The sequence below is a fragment of the Coenobita brevimanus genome, chromosome 70 (assembly GCF_032717465.1).
Source record: "Coenobita brevimanus isolate Jiangsu-jjx chromosome 70, ASM3271746v2, whole genome shotgun sequence".
NCBI classification, from domain to species: Eukaryota; Metazoa; Arthropoda; class Malacostraca; order Decapoda; family Coenobitidae; genus Coenobita; species Coenobita brevimanus.
The window spans coordinates 38,114,051-38,135,733 of record NC_137023.1 but is presented as its reverse complement, the minus strand read 5'-3'; positions in this window follow the sequence as shown (position 1 = coordinate 38,135,733).

Sequence of the window (21,683 nt, the reverse complement as noted above, 5' to 3'; positions counted from 1 at the left end):
CCCCCCCCACACGCACACGGGCACTGCACCCAACCAATCATCCTTTTGGTTTTCCATTTAACTGAAAACTTCCCGTAACAGTTGTTTGTTGGAGCACAGTGACCGCTTGTGAGGAGGAGGTGGTGTAACTTGCAATACTTTGGTGATAGAAACTCCGTGTACAAACAGCTAGATAAGGAGTTTATTACAAGCTCACAGTAAAATAGTCTGCCCGTGTCGGCTGTCTGATATGAACTGATGCAATAACGCCGTCTTCAGGCGTGGGAAAGGGTGCTGACCTAGCAAGATTAGTGGGGGCATGTATGCATTGGGGGGGGACATATATACATCGGGGGTAGACATATTGTGGAGGGGATACACTACTCCCCCGGGTAGCTGAGACGGTGTCTCCCGACACCGGGTGTTAAATGGTGTTTGATTATAGTAGGAAGGCAGGACCGGGAGGTTTGTACAAGGGATAAGTATGATACAGGGGCAGTAGGGGAGACATGGCCATGTTGAGGGGAGGGAATTAGAAGGATATATACATATAAGATATACAAGGAATAATAGGTACAAATCCAGTAAGGGTCGAAGGGATATATAAACATAATGGGAAGTACACAATAATAGTTTGATACATGATAAACAAGGAGTAGATATGAGAGTTCTATTGTTGTTCTTCCTTCATTTTTTTTTTTTTTTTTTTCTGTAGGATACACTGTCACTCAGTAATGCATGAAAGAAATACCATCATTTTCTAGTAGGCAGAGTGCTGTTCACAGGTTGGTTAAATGTTAGATGGCAATGGTAGTCACGGAATGTGAGGGCACTAAGAACGGGGAGTTTCTACGTCGTGTGTAGGGCGTACTATGCCGGTAGCGACTCTGATTTCCTGGAGTCGACGTTCCATTTTTCTGACACAACAATGCACTGCACAGATGATGAGTAGAAAACCTATGAAAGCGATAACCACAGGGGGAAACACAACTGTTGGATGAACCCATGAACGGCTGAAGGCCAGAGAAAATTGATCCATAATGAAATCACTGTCATTGAGGAAGGTGAGCATGCGCAAGTGAGGGGAGGTGATGGTAATGTTGGCAGAAGGTAGGGTTGAAGGCATGTCGATTGGTTGAAAGATGTCATAGGAGTGGTTACGAACAGCTTGGTAATAGCGAGTGGCGTAAGTGATGACGGACTCTGATTTGACGGTACAATAGTCAGGTGCTTTGTAGAGACCACTAGCGGGGACGGAGCGAACGGAAGAACCAGGACACATGATTGTGACAGAGATGGGAACAGCAAAGAAGAAGTACTGGACATGGTTGAGGTGAGCATGGTGGACTGGGAGGTCAGGAGCTGGGACAAAAGAACAGGCCGAGTAGATGGAATGGTTGCGAACTAAAGCAGACTCACAGGGTGTAGCACTGCTAGGGAAGATAACGAAAAGGTGGGCAGCACAGAGACGAGAGGTCGGAGTAAGGGAGGAACATTGCTGGAGGTCTGTGGAAGAAAGGAAGGCAACGGAAAGATGATCATGGGAGAGAAGGAAATATTCTGAAGGAACAGATACCTGTAACAAGGAGTTGTTGAGGCGGAAAGGGAAGGGAATGATGTGGAAAAGGTGAAAGGTTATGGCGGAACGGAGAGGAATATGGACGACGACGTATGTAGTGAGAAGAGTGGCTTCGAGAACAGGATAATAATATGCAAGTAAGGGAGGACTGGGGAGGGACCGAAGGTGGAGTGAGCCCATTCCAGGACAGAACGGAGAGCTGAGACAGGGACTAAGTCGGCAGTGACACGTCCATTGATAGCATCGACCAGGATACGAACCAAGGTAGAGACTTGAGACAGGAGAGAGTCAACGGCCAGTTGGAGATTATCCATGTTGAGTTTGAGGTAGAAGAACTGAGAGATAACGTTGAGATCTGAAAGGTGGCGTTGTAAGATATCAGTGAAATTGGTTAGAGTGGACGTGACTTCATTGAGTTGGGTTGTGAGCTTCTGTAACATAGTGTGTTGGATTTTAATGACTCGGCGTTGTGATTCTAGGGCTGAAGCTAAATGAGTGAGATCAGATTTGAAAGCCAGAAATGTCACGGGCTGTAGCAACGCCAAACAAGCCACTCAGAATCTCACCGCCGAAGTCGAAGAGACCTCGTTTCACACGAGAACGACCCACGGGTGTCTGAATGGAAAATGTGTCATTGAGCTCAGTGAATCTGTTACTTATGTATTGCAACTGCCAGGAGAGTGGGAGGAAAAGGTTATAGAGATACTCATTCGGGTTGTGTGTCCCCATGAGGGCCGTGAGATGGTTCCTGATTCCGTGGAGCTGGTGCGCGTAGGCAGGTAGGGCAATGGCTACGTCGGCCAGGGGCGCAAGATCGTAGCACAAAGAGGCGACGTCGTCGATAAGCATTACCTCGCCTCCCGAGCCGACCAAGGCCCCGGGACGTACTCCACCATCGTCCAGACCTGACCCAGACCCCAGGAGGGTCAGCACTGCCAGCAGGGAGATCGCTAACATCGTACCTAGAAAATCAGGGTAGAGTTAATGGGGGAGGTCGTGAAGAGGTTGATGGGCAGAGTGCAGTTTGGACCGAAATGGATTGGTTGATGAATGAGCAGGTGGAGATGGAGATGAAGGAGACTGAGGGATAGGTGGAGACAAGGTAGACTGAAGGATGGGAGGAGGGGAAGAGGGGGCAGGAGGTTGTGTAAGTGACTCTTCCAACACGAGGCCACGGGGTGCTCGCTTTAAGTCATCGACGTGGACCCATCTGGTGTCCCTAGTGGACAGGTCCTGGAGGTGAAATTTGTTGCCTTGTTGAGTGAGGACGCGGTAGGGCCCTGTAAATTTGTCATCCAACTTAGAGGAACGCGTATGGGAATGAGCAAAGACAAGATCGCCTACACTGATAGTAATAGGAGAGGCGGACTTATGTTGGCGCTGCAGCATGTCCTCCTGAGAGGAAGCCAAAGTGGATTGGACATACTGGTGGATTGTCTGGAAGTTGGCCAATTTTAGTTTAACATAATCATCCATGTTGTAGATGGGTTCTGGCTGTGAGGATAAGAGAGAGTATGGGAGGTCCTTGTCAAAACCAAAGAGGACGAAGAAGGGAGATTCAGCAATGGATGCATTGATGGAACTATTGATGGAGGATGCCACTTGGGGAATCCAGTCATCCCAGGATGAACTATGGGAGCCTAGATGTCTGAGGCACGCTAAGATTTTTCGGTTGTGGCGTTCTACAAGGCCATTGGAAGCCGGATGGTTAGGCACGACATTGCACTTACTGATACGAAAGTGGCGACAGATCTCAACTCTGTACCGTTGTCAGTAAGAATGGTATGAGGGGAACTGAACGGGCAAATTACGTGATCTACAAGGGCACGTGCAACGCTCTTCGCGGTCTTGTCGGAGAGGGGTACGAGGACACAGTAGCGGGAGAAGTGGTCGACCGCTACGAACAAGTACTCAGCACCAGATTCTGTGAGAGGTAGTTTTAAGAGATCGATTGAGACAGTTTCCCATGGTCGTGATGGGATTGGGTATTGTAAGAGAGGTGCTGGTAAGCCGGTTGATCCTTTGTGGCGGTGGCAGGAGAGGCAAGAGTCACAGTGGGCATTGATATCGCGGTGCATGGTTGGCCAATAGTACTTGAGACGTGCTTGGCGCAAGCATCGGTCTTTACCTGGATGGGAAGCTTGAAGAGTATTATGAACAATATGAAGAATCTTTGGTATCAGGGCAGTGGGGACAAGAAGTTGGCGTACTTCGCGATTGGGCATATCTTTTCCTGTTAGCAGTGTTTTCCTGTACAAGAGATCATTGTCTAGCATGAACTCATCTAGTGATACTGGCAGAGTAGGTAAGGTCGAGGCATCGCCAGATTCTAGGAAATAAATGACTTTGGACCACATGGGGTCTTGGCGCTGAAAGTTTCGAACAACTTCTGACGTTAGTGTAGTATTTTCAGTTACTTCAGGCTGCAGTGATGTTATAGCTGCTGCTACTTGACGTGAGAGTGCGTCTGCAACTACATTCAACTTGCCTGGTACATATTGAAAAGTGGGATTAAAGTCATGGATGATGACAGACCATCTAGCTAACCTACCTGTTAGGTTGCGATTTTTGAACAAATCACATAGTGGAAGGTGGTCTGTTTGGATATGCACTGGATAACCATAGACGATATCTCTGAAATGTTTCAAGGACCAGATTACCGCTAGCGCTTCGAGATCTGTGACACTGTAGTTACGTTCAGCGGTTGTAAGGGTGCGACTAGCATACGCTATTACGCGCTTCCTTGATGCTTCATCGAGTTGCATCAAAACGGCACCAAGTCCAGTGCCTGAGGCGTCTGTGCAGAGAAGGAAGGGTGTGGTATAATCAGGGAACGCTAGAATAGGGGCATTTACAAGAGCTGTCTTTAGCTTTTGGAAAGCCTGTGACTGGTCGTTAGTCCAAACAAAGGGCACATTCTGCTTGAGTAAGTGGGTCAGAGGAGCGGCGATCTGCGCATAATTCCGGATGTAACGATGATAATAGCCACTGAGGCCCAGGAAACTTCGTACAGCGTCGGTAGTGGTAGGTTCTGGGAAGTTAATGATCGCCTTAGTTTTATCCTCATTAGTATGAATGCCTTGTGCATCTACGACATGGCCTAGGAATTTGATTTTCTTTCGCAGGAAGGCACATTTACTGAGATTGATTTTCAGGCCTGCGAGCTGGAGGCGTTCAAAGACTTGCTGGAGTTTGGTAAAATGATCAGGGATGGATTTACTCACAACAATGATATCATCTAGGTAAGCAAAAAGAGAGTGTCCCATCATACCGCTGAAGACTGAATGGATAAGTCGCATGAACACGGAAGGAGCATTTCTCAGACCAAAAAGGAGTCTCTTAAACTGAAAATGTCCGGAAGGGGTGCTAAAGGCTGTAACTGGGCGAGAGGACTCTTCCATTTCGACCTGCCAATACCCGCTGAGGAGGTCTAAAGATGAAAAGACTACGTTATTGTCACCAAGGGATTCTAGCAAATCAGTGAGGACAGGTAACAGGAAACGGTCTGGAACGGTGACAGAATTGACCTTACGATAGTCGACTACTGGTCTAAGGTTGCCGTCCTTCTTTGGTACTAAGAAAAGTGGGCTATTCCATGGACTGACGGAGGGTTCAATAATGTCTTGGTCTAACATGTTCTGTACCATTTGATCTGTTTGCTTTCTCTGGCTGTGAGGCAATCGATACGCTGGTATGTAAATCGGCTGAGTTCCTGGGAGTAGTTCAATCGTATGTTTGACAAGGTCTGTTCCACCCATCGGTTCACCGGGTAAGGCAACCACGTTTCTGTACGAGGTCAGAAGGCTGAGGAGTTGAGACGTATGTTCTGGGAAATCTGTGCAAGTGAGATGTGAGAGCATATCGGGTGAATGTGTCGGTGCAGATCCCATAGAGTTAATAGTACATACACCGATTGGCGTATCATCAGTCTGAATAGTAGGAATTGAGGAATCCTGGCACACCTTTACGGCCGCTGGGTATACTAGGAAGTCTCCAATCTTTACACCACTTTTAAGTTTTAGTGGAGCATTTGTGACATTGAGCAAGTACAGGTAGCATAAACTGTCCTCTAAGACTGTACACCACGCTGACTCATAAGTCAAGCCATTCACACAACACGTCTCAGGTAGGGTTAGTACATCCACTCCTTCTTTCGCACCAGCAACACAAACAGAGACTTTGGTGAACTCATGCGGTAACAAAATTGTGCACGTATTCGTTACTGCACGTTTCGTCTCTGCGTGTTGGAGAAGATCATTCAGACTGTGTGAGGTAGGTAACTGAGACATGTCTGAGTCAGCGATAGTGTTGTCGGGAGAGGATGTAAGAGCCATGTTCGAGGGCTGAGATGATGTATCAGGGGACATTGAGGAATTTATGTCCTTGCTCGCAGTCAGTAAAGGAATGATCTCTGTATTCTCAGATGATGATAGTGGTGGTTTGGGCTGGGTTGGACTTTTTGGTAGTGATAGGGACAGAGGTAATTGAAGGACTGATTTGATCGTAAGAACAGGACGGGGACATTCCATAGTGTAAACCGGGAATCCAGAAATGTCTATACTACCACAAGCAGGTAATAATGCAATGGAATGTTGTGCCATGGTGGAGAAACCAATAAGGGCATCTGCGGGATACTGCAAGTCATTAGTGACATGAAATTCAATGAGGATAGGGGGCAAAGCTCTGTGGAGTTTGACTTCAAGGGTGACTCTTCCCTTAACCATAAACTCTGAGCCGTTAACACCACATAGGCGAATGTCTGGTGGTTCTAGGAAACTGACGTGGCTGTGATGGCGATGAATAATTTGTAAGGAATTTTCGGAGATGAGATTTACTATAGATCCTGTGTCCAAGAAGAATGACGTTAGTATGTCATGACTGCTTCCGAGAATGACTAAACCCGAGGATATTATGGGACCTACATGGCGGATGGGGAGTTGGGTTTCTGGTTCTACGTGATATTGGTCCGATATGGGCGCGGCGCTTCCCCCGACTGTGGGCGGTTGAGGTAACTACATTCCTCAGTGGTGTGAGTCGTGCTTGATTTGTGGTATTTGCAGTGTGGACGACGTGAGCGGGAAGGCGTACGCTGTCTGGTTTGGGAGTGAGGACGTCTGTATGTACGGTCGCAACTGGATGCTCGATGTCCAGGATGACCACAGTACCAGCAAAGAATCGAAGATTGTCTGTTCCGTCGGGCGCTAGATTGATCACGACCTGCGGTAGGAGAGCGATGTGTGGCAGGTCTGCCGCGTGTGGTGGGACGAGAGCGAGATTGGTCTGGGGTAGTGGAGGTGTGACAGACTGAGGAGGCCAAGGGTTGGGTGGTGCCCTGACGCGTGTAGTTTGAACCTGTTCTTTCATGAATGGCTTTAGTGACCTGAATAATTTTATCTCCTGGATTGAAACCGATTTCCAAGGCTAGCTCTCGCTGTTTAGGAGTAAGCCAGTGAAGGAATCTGAGGTAACCAATTAAGTCAGCAAAGTTGGTGAGTGAAAGCATTGGAACGCCATTCTTGTCTTCTAACCATTTCATGCCTACCAGTAATTGGAGCATCTCGCTACTAGTTGCTTTCATGGCGGCGGCAGCTTCGCGGAGCTTGGCATATTGCGCTGGGACGCGCAAGTCCTCATCTAGTTGGTTTAGGAGATTAATGAATCCCATGAGAGATGCGGTATTTGAATGCTGGCAACAATGGCTGATGAGTTCCGTACGAAAATCAGCAAAGGCACGAATGCTATCGAAATGTCCTGCACGGATCGCGGATCCGATGTCTGATTTACCGTGGTGCAAGCGACCGAGGAGGTAAGCTACTTTGAGCGATTCCTCGGTAATTTGTCTATTGTTTATTTCTGTTTCGACTTCTCTGAGGAAATCATAGACAGACCAAGTTGGGTCCTGGCCGGTAAATTTGGGACGATTGGCATCGTCGAGATAGATAGACTGTGGAGGGTTGGCCATGGCTGGAAGTGTAGAAGTGGCGGCAGGAGAGGTGTGGGAGAGAGAGAAGGTAGTGGCAGTTAAGGGCGAGCAAGACGGGGTATGAAGGGAGGTAGGAGAGGGAACGACTGGGGAAGGAGTAGAGGAAGAAGAAGGGAGTGTAGAGGCAGAAGTAGAGGAGGAGGTATCTGGATGTACGAGGGTAGGACGGGTAGTAAGTGATTCTGCGGGAAGTGAAACGAGAGTCTCAGGTACAGGGCGGTGGTACTCTTTGCCACTTCGTAAATGAGTGATTGTGTTAGAGTCGGCAGACGGGGTATGAGCAGGTGATGTTTCCGGGTCGAGAGGGCTGGTGGTAAGCGGTTGACGTGGAAAGTATGACATTTAATGCGGCAATGGAAGAGGAAAGGATGAAGATGGATACGTAGGTGGAAATGTATAAATAACAATGAGAGAATGGAATACACTAGGTGTGAAAATATGAATGAAGGTGCGGGGATGGATGGTTTAAATAAAATGCGAAGGATGAGATGGAATATAAATAACGTAGGTGAAGATGAAAACGGGGTAATGGAAATGAGATGGAATATTTACAATAACCAATCTGTAGAGAAAATCGAGGATAATCTCTATAGAAAGGAAAGATATACTATAGTTACACAGTAGAAACGGGAGTGTCGAGAGGTATGACGTGCAGGGTGGCTGGGCGTAGCTGGGCTGGGGCGGGGCGGGGCGGGGCGACGGGGCGGGGCAGGGCTGGGCTGGGCTGCGGGGTAGAGACAGCTGGGCGGAGAGGAGAAGAGACGCCGCGATGAATCACCGGCAGGGAGTGGCGGTCTTAGGAGGCTCCGTAATGCAGACCAGATGCTGGCGACGGCGGAGGCCGGTGGTGGGTGGGGAGGGCAGATGTCGGCGCAAGGCAGGTGTAGAACCGGTGAGTTGCAAATGCAGAGAATGGTGGTGGGCAGGCAGCGGGCAGACAGTGATATGTGGCACTGTGGGGGCAGGAGCTATGATGAGTCCGGAATAGGTGCTGGGAACAGGTGCAACAGGTGCGTAGGTCGGCGACGGTGACACGTGCGGTCAGGAACAAGGCGTATGGGTGCGGTTGGTTGAGAGGTGAGCACTGGTGAGAAAAATGGTACACTCGAAAAGCACAGCCAAGGTATAGAGGCACGGAGGAGGGGCGAGGCTGGCAGATGCGAGTCGTCGTGTATCTTGTTGTATCACTAAAAATCCAAGGAGGCGGTCAGAATGTGATGGTTCGAAACACCGCTGCTACCAAATGTAACTTGCAATACTTTGGTGATAGAAACTCCGTGTACAAACAGCTAGATAAGGAGTTTATTACAAGCTCACAGTAAAATAGTCTACCCGTGTCGGCTGTCTGATATGAACTGATGCAATAACGCCGTCTTCAGGCGTGGGAAAGGGTGCTGACCTAGCAAGATTAGTGGGGGCATGTATGCATTGGGGGGGGACATATATACATCGGGGGTAGACATATTGTGGAGGGGGTACAGTGGAGGAGTTGGGGGGAGAAGGAAAGTGAGGGAGGAGAGAAGTGATGTGTGCGCAAAGTGGAGAGAGAGAGAGAGAGAGAGAGAGGAAAATGAAGAGAAAATAAAGGATAAGGAAAGAGAGACGGGTTCATGCAGAGTTCGAAGAGAGAGTGATCTACAAATCCAGTTGGAAAAAGTTCGTCATTCTGTAAAGATGTAGTGGTAAAGATTTAAAGAAAAAATAACACCCAGTCTTATACTCTGTGAGGTGTGGGAGTCCCAGGGTAGGGAACATCATTCCCGAATATTTTGACTTTGAAGACTGATACGTCTCCCGGAGCATTACATTACCGAAAAACTTCCTCAGGGAGTTTTCTGAGCCTGTGCGAGCAAGGCAAGGCAGTTACTCGGACAGGTGACTCCCAGCTACTGTACCACCAACTAACGGTAAAGGGCCGAGGAAAGGAATAAAAATATAAAACTAAGCTCTTTGTCAGGAAATGGGGACCGTCACAGTGAAGGGGAGAACGCACGGAGGGGAGGAGAGCAGTTTGAATGGAGACGACACAGGGAGAGCAGATAAAAAGTCTTTGATGTTAGTTCGTGTTATTCTTTGTTGTGTGAAATGCCTCGCTAGTCAAAGGAAGTGAAACTACTCTCCCATCACGCAGGACCCCAGGGAATGTGATACAAGATCTTAAATGTACCCGTTTTTTTCTTGTTTTGTAGCCGTGATGAATGTTATGACAGAAGGCATCAACCTGCAACAGCAGTCATTGGCTATGCTGCGTACCTACTAGAGTGGTTTGGTCGCCCGCCGCTGCCCCTTCCATCCCAGCCATACCCCCTCCCCCTCGCCTTCCCCATCAATGCCCTTCCACTCTTCTCTCCCACCCCGACACTGCCTTCCCACCCCAACACTGCCCGTCCACCCTCCCCATTCACCCCAACAATGCACTTCCCGCCTACCCTCCCCTCCTACCATAACACTGCCCTCCGTTCCATTTCTCCCATCCCATCACTACCCTCACGCCCTTCTCTCCCACCACAACACTATTTTCCTTCCTCCGTCTATAGTTTCCCACTTGAGGGAAAAATATTTGCTCGTTGTTGAAATAAATGTCATGTTATCACGACAGCCTTCATGGTATTTCTCCTCACCTGAAAAATACCGATTGTTCTGAATTTTACCCAGTGTTTGGAACTGGAACGGGAAAATTGGAAAACAGTTTACTTTTGAAATACTAAGACGCAGTGTTTGACCTTCACCTGAGGATAGTGAAATTGATACTGGATGATCAGGAACTAGGATGTGGAGTGTTCTTGCAGTTGTTCACACAGCTGGAAAGAAAGAGGTAGAAAAGAAGGCAAGTATAAAGAGGCCTAAGAGAAGGTTTGGGGAAGAGAGGGGACAGGGAATGCTAGAGAAGAAATGACTGACTGCGACGGAGGGGACGAAGAAAGAGACAGAACTGAGTAAAGACAGTATAACTAAAAATAAACGTAGGACGATGAATGGAGATGCCGGTAGGACGAGGGTGACATAGAGCCCTAGGATGGTACAACAGGGACATACAAAATGAGAGGAAAGATAAAGAAGCGAGGGTAATAGTGCAAGTAACCAAGAGTGGTAGAACAGTTGTGGGTAAATAGTAATTCGTTTAGAGAGAGAGAGATTGGAAGAGAGAGAGAGATTGGAACATGTAAGAAGGAAAATAGTTCAGACAGACTACTCATTCTAAGAATCATATACCGACAAGTATTCTCTCAGATACAAGATACGTAAGATACCAAAAAGTGAACTGTATGTAAAGAAAGGTTAACGAGTTCATGTTTGCCTAAAGCCTAATGTTTACTCGTATTTCAGAAAACGAGTTCCGTGTATGAAGGGTGTGGCACTGGCCGCGTGATGCAGTAATTGGCTGTACATATGGGATGTTGGTGAGTAGAAGGAAAGAGGAAAATGAGAGGGGAAGGGGGAAGTAAGAGGGGAAGGGGGAAGTGCAAAGGGAAGGGAGAGGGAAGTGGGCGACTTAACAACGGAAGGGGGCAAAGGGATCTGAATTCTGGGAAAGGGTATTCAGAATTTCCCTTCACGTTCAAAGAGCTCTTTAATGAGTATTAAGGAATTACCTGTGTTGGGCAGTAAGGACCACAAACACCCTGCAGGCCAGAGAGTGTGTTAGTGGGGTAAGTGGCCACACCTCGAGGCTGTATTGTACTAGAGTGCCAATTAGGAGCGGCTGCCCCCACCCCCTTCCCGTCTCCACTACTTGTATTTCATGTTTGACTCTCTCTCTCTCTCTCTCTCTCATATTTCCATTTTACATTTCAGTCTTCCCACGGTACATGGTCTTACTTTACACAGTCACTGAACACAGAGTTAGTATGCGTTCCGACGTGTTTATTTTAGTATGAGACCACCAAACAGGAGCAGAAACAGCAACATTTTCCGCCAGCGAGACATTAGCATAGGACAAGAAATGTGAAACAGATATTGTGTGGGTGTGTGGGATGGGGGTAGGGGTGTGTGGGTGTAGGGGAGGTCGGGTAGAAGAGGTGAGGACAGGTCAGATTTTTTTTTTTTTTTTAAATGCCGGAACAGGGTCATGTTGAGGCATGTTAGATGTGCTCAGGAAGAATTGTGAAGTGGACTAGAATATTCGATCGTTTTCTGTCTCGTCCATTTTAGCGTCACTGCGAAACTGACAGGAGAACAGAAAAGGAAGGAGGAAGCAAGGAAAATGAAAGAGCAAGAGACTGGGGGAGAAGAGGGAAGGAAAACAACAGATAATTAGAAGAGAATGAAATTTACTGCTGGCCAGAAGATAAATAAAGTTGAGTGAAGTGGATGGAACACAGTATACTCTATCATATCACATTGCCTTAGTGAGTATGAGTATGTACGCATTGCCTGTGGTGGGGAATGAGAGCCACAAGGACGCCGTAGGAGAGTGAATATGTCATTAAGATACAGCCACAAACAAAGGTGCGCCGATAATCACCCACCAGCATTGTCTCCTACCTTCCATATTTTACATTCCTTCCCAAACGACAGAGTAGATTTCCTTCTCATTTGCTTTTGTGTGTGCTTCATATTTCTATCACTAAAATAGTTCATGGATCACCCTCCATTTCCCCAGCTGGTAGAGAATTGTTGCGAATTTTTGATCATAGTTGTATGTAGATACATTCTGCCCCCCGGAGCTGTACTGTACTGGAGTGCCAATTAGGAGCGGCGCCCCCTCCCCCCACCCCTCGCCTCTCCCCCACCACTACTTGTATTTCACATTTGAATCTCTCTCTCTCTCTCTCTCTCTCTCTCTCTCTCTCTCTCTCTCTCTCTGCCCCCAGTTAAATCCATTCCAGGTGTAGCTCATTAAGACAGATTAAGTAGACGAGTGAGGGGAGATAAGGCGCTGCTGAGGACACGAATTGGTGAAGAGAAGTTAATAAAAACTACGATAATGATTTGACCAGGGACCGGACTTAATTATATCGGGGTCAGGTCGAAGAGAAAATTAACCGTATGCCAGCGTGGTGAATTTGGCCATCATCATCATCATCATCATAAGCTGAAATATTATGCAATTTATCATATCACGTTGATAGAGATAATTCTAGTACGAATATCCTCTGTTGTTTTCATTCGCCAGCACCTTGAAGAAGAGTGAACGTAAACACACACACACACACACACACACACACACACACACACACACACACACACACACACACACACACACACAGAGCTGCAATATTCATAGTGTTTGAATTCGGATATCAGAAGTGCTGTACAGAGCACGCCAGAGTCAGCACCACACACAACGCTGCGAATGTTCAACACAGTAACATTGGTCGCCAAAAAGAACATGATACTGAAAACAGAATTCTTGTAATAAGAAAAAGATGAACTTTGTTATGCATGCGGATATATATGTTTACTGCGCTGATGTATGAAAAAGATTTTATTTTTATTTTTTTTTTTCATATTTTAATTAATGCTGAGTTATTGTGTCAGATGGACAGGCGGAAACATAACGGGGAAGAAACGGAAGAAAAGAGTGAGAAGGGGAGTAGATAAGATGTTTTTCTTGTATTATAGTGCAGTCATTTTCTACAGTGTTTGATCGTAATTTAGATGTTCAGTGAGTACAAATGCTCCACAGTTAGTACATATTTTACAGTACTGGTTCACTCACACTACGTTGTTACATCTTCAGCGTGACGTTTGCATACACAGGACAAGAAATGCGAGACAGATAATGGTGTGCTGGTCGGGGAGCTGGTGACTCCTGGGTGGGCGAGGAGGAAGAGTGGGAGAGGTGGGAAGAGGAAGGGAAGCTCAGTTATTGTCCCCTTGTTTCACCTCCACCTCCATCCTAACCATTCCTTTCTCCCTTCCTCCCCTCTCTCCCTCACACTGCACATCCCTGCCTGTGCTAGACCTATTGCCATTTCCTTGATCTATTGGTCTCTGAAGTTGCTGCACGTGAGATTTGGCGTGAAAGGTACTAAGTCCTAGTAGATGGTAATGACGAATGACCAGCATATTTGAGACAAGTTAGGATAGTTTTGGCCACTCTGGCTGCATATGTCCCCGAGTTTACTATGTGTGCAGTAACTTACGAACGGGTAAATTGGGAAAGGAAAATAATGCTGGGAATGAATTAGGTATTCTCAAATGAAAATAGCGTCGTTTTAGCCTGACTTGTTGATCGATAAAGAAAAGAGCAGCTCAGAAATTAAGTAAACGTAGGAGTAGATAAGAAGAAAATTGGAGAAAATATTAACTTCGAAATAAAATGGGGGAATAATTTTGAATCAGATGAAAAATGCTATCAATTCTTGTGTTAGAATGGAAGGAACCGTAAAAACCGATGTACCAGCCTTGAGAATGCCATATTTTTGTACAGTGTGCATAGATATCAGTTGTATAAGAAGTGTCAGAAGAAGCGAAGCAACCCAAACTCCTCCTTGTGTGCCGAGCGACATTCCAGGATGAGAAAGTCAGTGTTGTGTGAAATTTAATGTGGCGGCGGCTGCTGGGAGGAGGGGGGGTCGATATTATCCCTTCCAGTGCTATTGTCACATTGGTTTATATAACAGAGATGCTGGAGAGGGACGCCTTCTTGCGGTGGCAGCCATATCATCGGTCGGCTCCGCTGCCCGGCTATACAAATGTCCCAGATGAACGTCAGCCTACAGTCCACCGGGTTCACGTTCACATGAGTTTGAGATTTCAGTTCCTATTTCTTCTTTTTTAGGAGGAAATTCTCTCACGAACCCTTCCAGTATTGTGACGCCTTTTATATTCTTATCGATATATCGTCAGAATAGTTTACTCAATTTAATCTTGGGGTCGTTGTGAGGGGCTTATATACCGTATACCATGTCAGTGGGAGACATTCAGAGTCCGCGGGGATGAGGTTATGGCCGGGTTTATGGGCCGGAGAGAGAGAGAGAGAGAGAGAGAGAGAGAGAGAGAGAGAGAGAGAAACACAGATCAACCAGTGCAGAGGATAATCCACCCAATTAGCTCGGACTCAAATTATCAACTCTCAGCTCAATAAAATCGTATGGAGTCGGTTGTAATTAAGTACTAGAATTTTCTTGGACATGAGAGGGCTTATGGTGAGTTTTAACTCTCTGTCTTCTCTCCTTAATTGGGACTTAGCAATAACCTTCTATTATTATTATTATTATTATTATTATTATTATCATCTGCAGCAGTACTTGTAGTAATAATAGTAGCAGCAGTAGTAGTAAGAGTAGCAGTAGTAGTAGTAGTAGTTGTTGTTGTTGTTGTTGTTGTTGTTGTTGTTCTTCTTCTTCTTCTTCTTCTTCTTCTGCTTCCTATTATTATTATTATTTATTATTATTATTATTATTATTATTATAAATTTATCTGGCGGTAGGTGTAATAGAATGCTAAAGTTATCGCAGTCATGAAAGAGCTACAGTTAAGCATATAGCAGATGCATATTAACCCCTTATTTATGTTTCATTTCACGCTCTTACAGTAATTACATTAATCCAGGCATAATACACGGCACTAATAACACCCACATTAGTGTATTACCAGCCATTACTCTCACTGCACCTCTCGTAAATAATATATCAGTTACATACCCAGAAGTTCATTTCCATTAATCACCCATCAGTCTGAGTCATATATATATCCAAAAAACATGAAGCTAAGAAATCTCTCTCTCTCTCTCTCTCTCTCTCTCTCTCTCTCTCTCTCTCTCATAAGCACAATGCATTCTCAGTCACACGAAAGCATAAGTTATCTCCCACCCATTTTTTTTCTGGTTTAATATTTGGGTGTAACTTTGAGGCAGGGGACCATGCAAAATGAAAAATGAAAGTGTGTGTGTGTGTGTGTGTGTGTGTGTGTGTGTGTGTGTGTGTGTGTGTGTGTGCTCTTGTTTTCACCCCCTCGACGATTGACGTAGAGAGAAATCGTCATTGGCCGGACGTGACATCAATTAATCTACCCTCGACATTTGTTTTTCGGGGCTGTTTGTCAGTGTCGGTATATTTCTGCCCAGTTATACATCGTTTGTATTCATCCAAGTGCAATTTGTTATACTGGCAATTTAGTCTGTATTCATTAATACATATGCGGCCACATCCCTCTACCCTTTAACATTTGTAATCCCTTCTGTCCAACTACCGTCCACACCCAGCTACACTCCTTACCCTCACACCCACTCACGTTTCTGCTACCCTTACCCATACCCATCCTGACTCCAACACCCACAGTCACTTCCCTTTGTACTACCCACAGCCATCCACACTCTTGACTTCTACACCTACCCACGTTACTATAACTCACACCCATTCTCACTTCCAAAACCCACATCCGCACCCACATTTTTACTACCCTTACCCATCCCCACTCCTGATAAGCACACCCACTGAAACATCTGCTCCCCATCCATCCTTAGTGCTGACACCCGCATCCACCCACATTCCTACTACCCACACCCATCCTCGCTCCAAACACCCACACGCTTTATTGACTATTTTGGTGTAATTGCGTGGACAGAATAACTTGATTATGTGTGAAGACGAGGAAAAAAATGAAAAAAAGAAAACGCGCGGGAGAAAATGGTAGGGAGTGGCGAGCTGTGAGGAAAATTGCACCAAACTGAAAAGATATGGTATGATTTCCAGATTCCCCATTACCCGTGTTCCAGATCTGGGTGTAAGAAAAAGAAGATAAAACCCAGTACTTTCTCAGGTCAACATCGGGGTTAATTATCGGGTTTCCATGGAGCACCGATTTAAAAACCGTTCTTGGGCCATTTACACACACATTCTCTCTCTCTCTCTCTCTCTCTCTCTCTCTCTCTCTCTCTAATACTACCTAGCATAAGCTTCGAGCCTCTTTCCTGTAGATTGTAAGTTTTGAAGTTTGTGGCCAGAGGAGGGTAAGAGAGAAGAAAGTGAGGAAGGAATCAGAAAGGGATGAAGGACGGGATCAGGAAAAAGAGGAAGGATGATGGGAAGGAAAAGGGAAGATGAGAGGGCGGACGATGATGCGTTGGGAAGGCTAAAGAGGAGTGGTTGTGTATTACATAAATGGGATGAGAGAGAGAGAGAGAGAGAGAGAGAGAGAGACGCGGAAGTGCCTCGGAATGTTTAAAAGTGTGTTTTTTCGAAGGCTAACATTAGTGGAAGATAACAGTGAAATGAAAAATCAAGAACTCTTATTTCATGTGAGTCTAGAATTTAATTGACCATATTAATTTCTCGCCGGATGAAGGCAAAGCGTGAGTTTAAAATAATGTATGTAGAATATTTTAAGGACGTCGTAAAATATGACTGTAGTAAAATCCGTCGTTAATTTTGTTCCCTGAAATCTGCTGTAATTAAACGCGCGTTGAATTATGAGTCCTACGTTCAGCGTGAGTCGTGAACTGAGCCTGGTGTGTGTGTGTGTGTGTGTGTGTGTGTGTGTGTGTGTGTGTGTGTGTGTGTGAGAGAGAGAGAGAGAGGGAGAGAGAGAGAGAGAGAGAGAGGTGCCGAGGGGGAACGAGGAAATGTTGTAGGTGGGTAAAATAATAAGAAGAAAGGGGGGATGGGATTTGTAATGTAGAAGGAGGGGGTTGGGGGCATCCTGTGTTGAGGTAGGGGATATATAGAGGGGAAGGTTAAAGGAAAATGTGAAGGTGGTGGTAAGGGGCGAAGGGGGGGGGGGAAGGTTGGTGTTAATGGGGAAGGGGAAGAGGGTATGAAAGTGAACTAGGGCCTTGTGTCTCATAAATCCTCCTCTGTGTACCAAAGTTCTTCCAGATTTTAAGAGTTTATGGATCTTTTCACCTCGGAAGTGGGGGAGAGGGCGAGTTGGGGGTGTAGGTTAAAGCAGTGTTGGACGAAGGAATGCATCACGGGACGTCATAGGGGAAGGATTGGGTAGTGAGGAGGGGAGCTGGGAATGAGGGAGTGGATGAGGGGTAATGTGAAGGATGTTGGCTGTGAAGGAAGGAAGGATGGAATTAAGGAAACAGAGAAGTGGTAGGTCTGGAAAAGCGTTGGAAGAGAGAATGCATTGAAGTACAGGGTGTAGGAGAGGAACGGTTTTAGAGTATGAGAGAGAGAGAGAGAGAGATGGATAGAAGACAGGAATATACTATAAATTTTGGTTAGTTAAAAAGAACGAAATAACGGGAGAGGAAAATGAGGAAAGCAACGTAACAGTAAAACAAAGGGTCGTGGAAATATTTATTCATAACAAAACGAGATTGTAGCGGAAAGCGAAGGATCAGTGGGTCTCATAAGGATATAACGGTAGAACCCAAAATTTATACTGTATATATAGGTAGCTGTATAAGGGATGAGGAATATGCCTGGACAAGAATAAAGATGGTTAATAGGTTTTCTGGTAATGGTGAGAATTAGGAAGAAAAGTGTCACTGTAATAAAGGTATTAACAGTGCATCCTGGATATCGGGAAGTGTTAATATAAAGGGAAAGGTGGAATTTGCCGGGGGAAGACTAAAGGCTGGTTGGATAGCTGGGTGCGGTGTGCAGAGAGGCCCGGTCGTGAGTAATTGAAACACTCACACACTCCAGGAATACTCTTGAAATGCTGTTAACAAGTACGTAAATGGTTATTCTAGTAGTGTAAGGATTGGTTTAGGAGCTCCCGTTCTACCAAATTTTTATAGTTATGGTTGTATTGTCTTCATAGTTGGCTCAAGGTAGGTAAGGAAGGTGTTAAAGAACGTTGTCTCTAAAAAAAAAAACCCACTCCATTCTGTTCAACTCTCCCCTTTCCTACTGAGCAGTCTGTCTCTCTCATCTCCTATTTCCCTCTCCCTTGTGGGTAATCCTGCCCTTGTCTTCCACGTTTCCTATCTTCCCTCTGCTCCTGTTTCACTCATTCGTTGTCTCTCCTGTCCCCCCACTCCACAACCCCACCTCCTCCTCTTGCATTTTACTTGCATGACCAGTCTGTTTAACTTTTCTGCCGCCTTCCGTAAACATTCCTTCCCTTCTCTCCTACTCTTTACTTCATTCCTTCCCTTCCCTCCCTCCTCCAGCTTAATATTGCTCTTCTCTCCTTCACCTCCCTACTCCTTTCCTTCTGTTTCCTCCTCCTTACTACTTCCTTTCCCATCCCTTCTTCCCATTACTTTTCTCATTCTTCTCTTTCCTCCATATTCTTATTCTGCCCTCCCTTTCTCATACCTTCCCTCTTATTCCTCCTCCACTTTTTCCTCTTTCCCTCTTTAATATCTGCTTCCTTGTCTTTCTTCATCACTTCCTATCTCTTCCTTTGCCATATTCCTTTTGTTCTTTCCTTCTCCATTCTTCCGTCTTCTCCATCCTCCTCTACCTCTTACTCCGATTTTCTTTGCTCCATCCTTCTAGGCCCCCCCTCTTCTCTCTCTCTCTCTCTCTCTCTCTCTCTCTCTCTCTCTCTCTCTCTCTCTCTCTCTCGTACAGTTTTCTTCTCTCCATTCTCCTCCTGTGGTCCCCTGTCTTCCTTGCCTTCGTCTTACATCCTTCCGTTCTTTCCCTGCCTTCCTTTTGACCTCCTTCCCCATCCCTCTCCTCACTATTCTCCTGTGGATATTTTTTTTTTCTGGTTAATATGATGAATTATAAAGAAATATCACCTGAAGTCCATGCATCCCAATTTGTGTGTGGGTGGGTGGGTGGGTGTGTTTTTACTTGAAATTTAGGAATAATTTCTCCTATATTATGTGAGTATATGGCGGGGTTGTGACTAGTCGTAGTGCAGCGATAGAGCAGTGGTAGTAGGAGGGAAGGGGAAGGAGAAATGGGTTATCTGTGAGGGTGAGCCTGGAAGTGACACGCCAGCCAGACACTCAAGATAACTAATCAGGGGACCACATTAGCCTGGTAATTACACACACACACACACACACACACACACACACACACACACACACACACACACACACACACACACACACACACACACACACACACACACACACACACAGCCTGAGTGAGTGAGGGGATCGGGCTGAGAGTGGAGGAGGAAAAAGGTGAAGGAGAAAAATCAGCGAGGAAATGAGGACTGAGAAAACTGGGCGACGCGAAAGAATGAGGAATCAGGAAGACGAAGAAAAATGTTAGGAGTGAGAAATGGAGCAAGGACAGGAAATTACGAGACAGGCCGAAAATATTGGAGGGAAGGAGGTCAGCGAAATCATGCGGAACGGAAGGCAAGAAACTGATGGAAGGAAGAAAGAGATAAATGAGAGAGTTACCCTTAAATGTTTGTAGACTATTGCTAAGCTGAATAAAATCGTCTGGCTGCAGCAATAGAGTTAAGAGTTCTCTGATCCTGGACGGGTTACGGTACCGACTGTTAGAGAGAGAGAGAGAGAGATTGAAAGTTCTGACGATTTTCCGACCCATTAATCAGATCTCTTGTGTGTTGAGGATTGACCCGATACCACCGTAATCCCATCCTATTATCTCTGCTTTTTGTCGTTTTTGCCATTCTCGCTTCCATTATTTGTAGTATGTTTAAAATGTTACGTTGTTCCGAGATGCCTTACAGTGACCGCATTGCTTGTATTAAACTCAGTACTAAACGTGCAATTCACACTCCCCTTCACCTTTCCCTCATCTTGGCTCTCAATTCCCCCAACAACTTGGTCTCTAGTCTCCTTCTCAGTGCGCCTTCGACCTTGCCCTCCGTCTCCCTTTCATTAGGCACTCAGTCTCCCTTTTAGCTCCCCTTTAACCTGGCTTTCTGTCGCCCTTTCATCTCCCTCAAACCTAGCTCTCAGCCGCCCTTTCAGCTACCTCTCAACCTGGCCCCGAATCGCCGTCTCACCTTCCTTCCACCTGATCCTCAGTCACTCCTTCTGTAACTTTTATGTAACTTTAACTACAATTATAAGGCCCCTCACCCTCATCCTCAGTCAGTCCTTCACCTTTCTCTCAACCTGTTCCTTAACTTGGCCTTAATGCTCGTCGTCGTCTTGCCCAAATTCTAAACCTTAAAACTCGCCAAGAAATTTTCCGTATCACTTTCGTATTAGATGAGAATGGACCTAGAAATGGACCCTGCGGTACTCCACTTGTAATTGAAGTTCAGCCAGAGTTTTCCCCACTGACGACACTTCTCTGTTACATTGCTCGGTCTGCCAGTTGTCAGTCCGTCATTCTAGTTCTTCCCGAAATCCCACTGCCCAAGTTTTTGTCCTCAGCCATCAGTGAGGTGCTTTATCGAACACTTGTTAGGAAGTCCAAATGGTGCGTGTGTGTATGTGTGTGTGTGTGTGTGTGTGTGTGTGTGAGAGAGAGAGAGAGAGAGAGAGAGAGAGAGAGAGAAAGAGAGAGAGGGGGGGGTACGAGTGAGGGAGGGAGTTAAAATGTTCATTGGAGAGACTGAGAACCGGAGAGTAAGGGAGCGAAAAAAACGTAGAGAAAATCAGAAAAACAGAATGAGGGAGAAAACAGTGAGATCAAAGAGCGAGAAAAGCGTAGAGTAAAAGAGCAAGAGAAGAGAGAGAGAGAGAAAAAAAATGACAAGGAAGAGGAGGGATGGGAAGGAAGTTAGTTGAATTAAAATATAAAAAAGCCTTCCCGGTCACATAAACTCGTTCCAGAAAAAAAAAGAAGCGAAAGTGAAAGAGCAGGGAGAGGAGGAGGAGGAAAAAATATTGGAAAAAGAATGTTCTTCTTGTTGGCTCAGCGTCCACATTTTACGAAATTCCACCTCTCATCTCTTGATTCCGCCCTTTCAGTTCTCATGGTGTCCCTCCCATTCAGTCAGACGCTGCTTTTTATGTCTAATTTCTTCACATCTTTATGTCCGGGGTTATTATTTTTATGAGATGAAATTCCTGTGGAGTGTGTGCCTGTGCGCGTGTGCGTCATGTAGGAAGCAGCACTGACAGAATATCAAATTATTTTTCTGCACCGTCAAGGCGCTGACGAGGAGCCTGCACGTGGCAGCGCTGTGTACCCTAGGTGGAGCGAAGCAGCTGCGGCGTGCTCCAGGGAGCCAAGTTTCTTGTTTCTCACATCGCCGTGGGGAAGAACCTTCATCCGACTCTGGCGAGGCACTGTCTACCGCAAAGAGGCGCCGGTTCCCTACGTGGTGCATGTAATGTTTGTACCTATAGGACGGCCCCACAGAAGCAGTTGCCTACCTGTGGTCGACGGGACTGCTTGGTCAGAC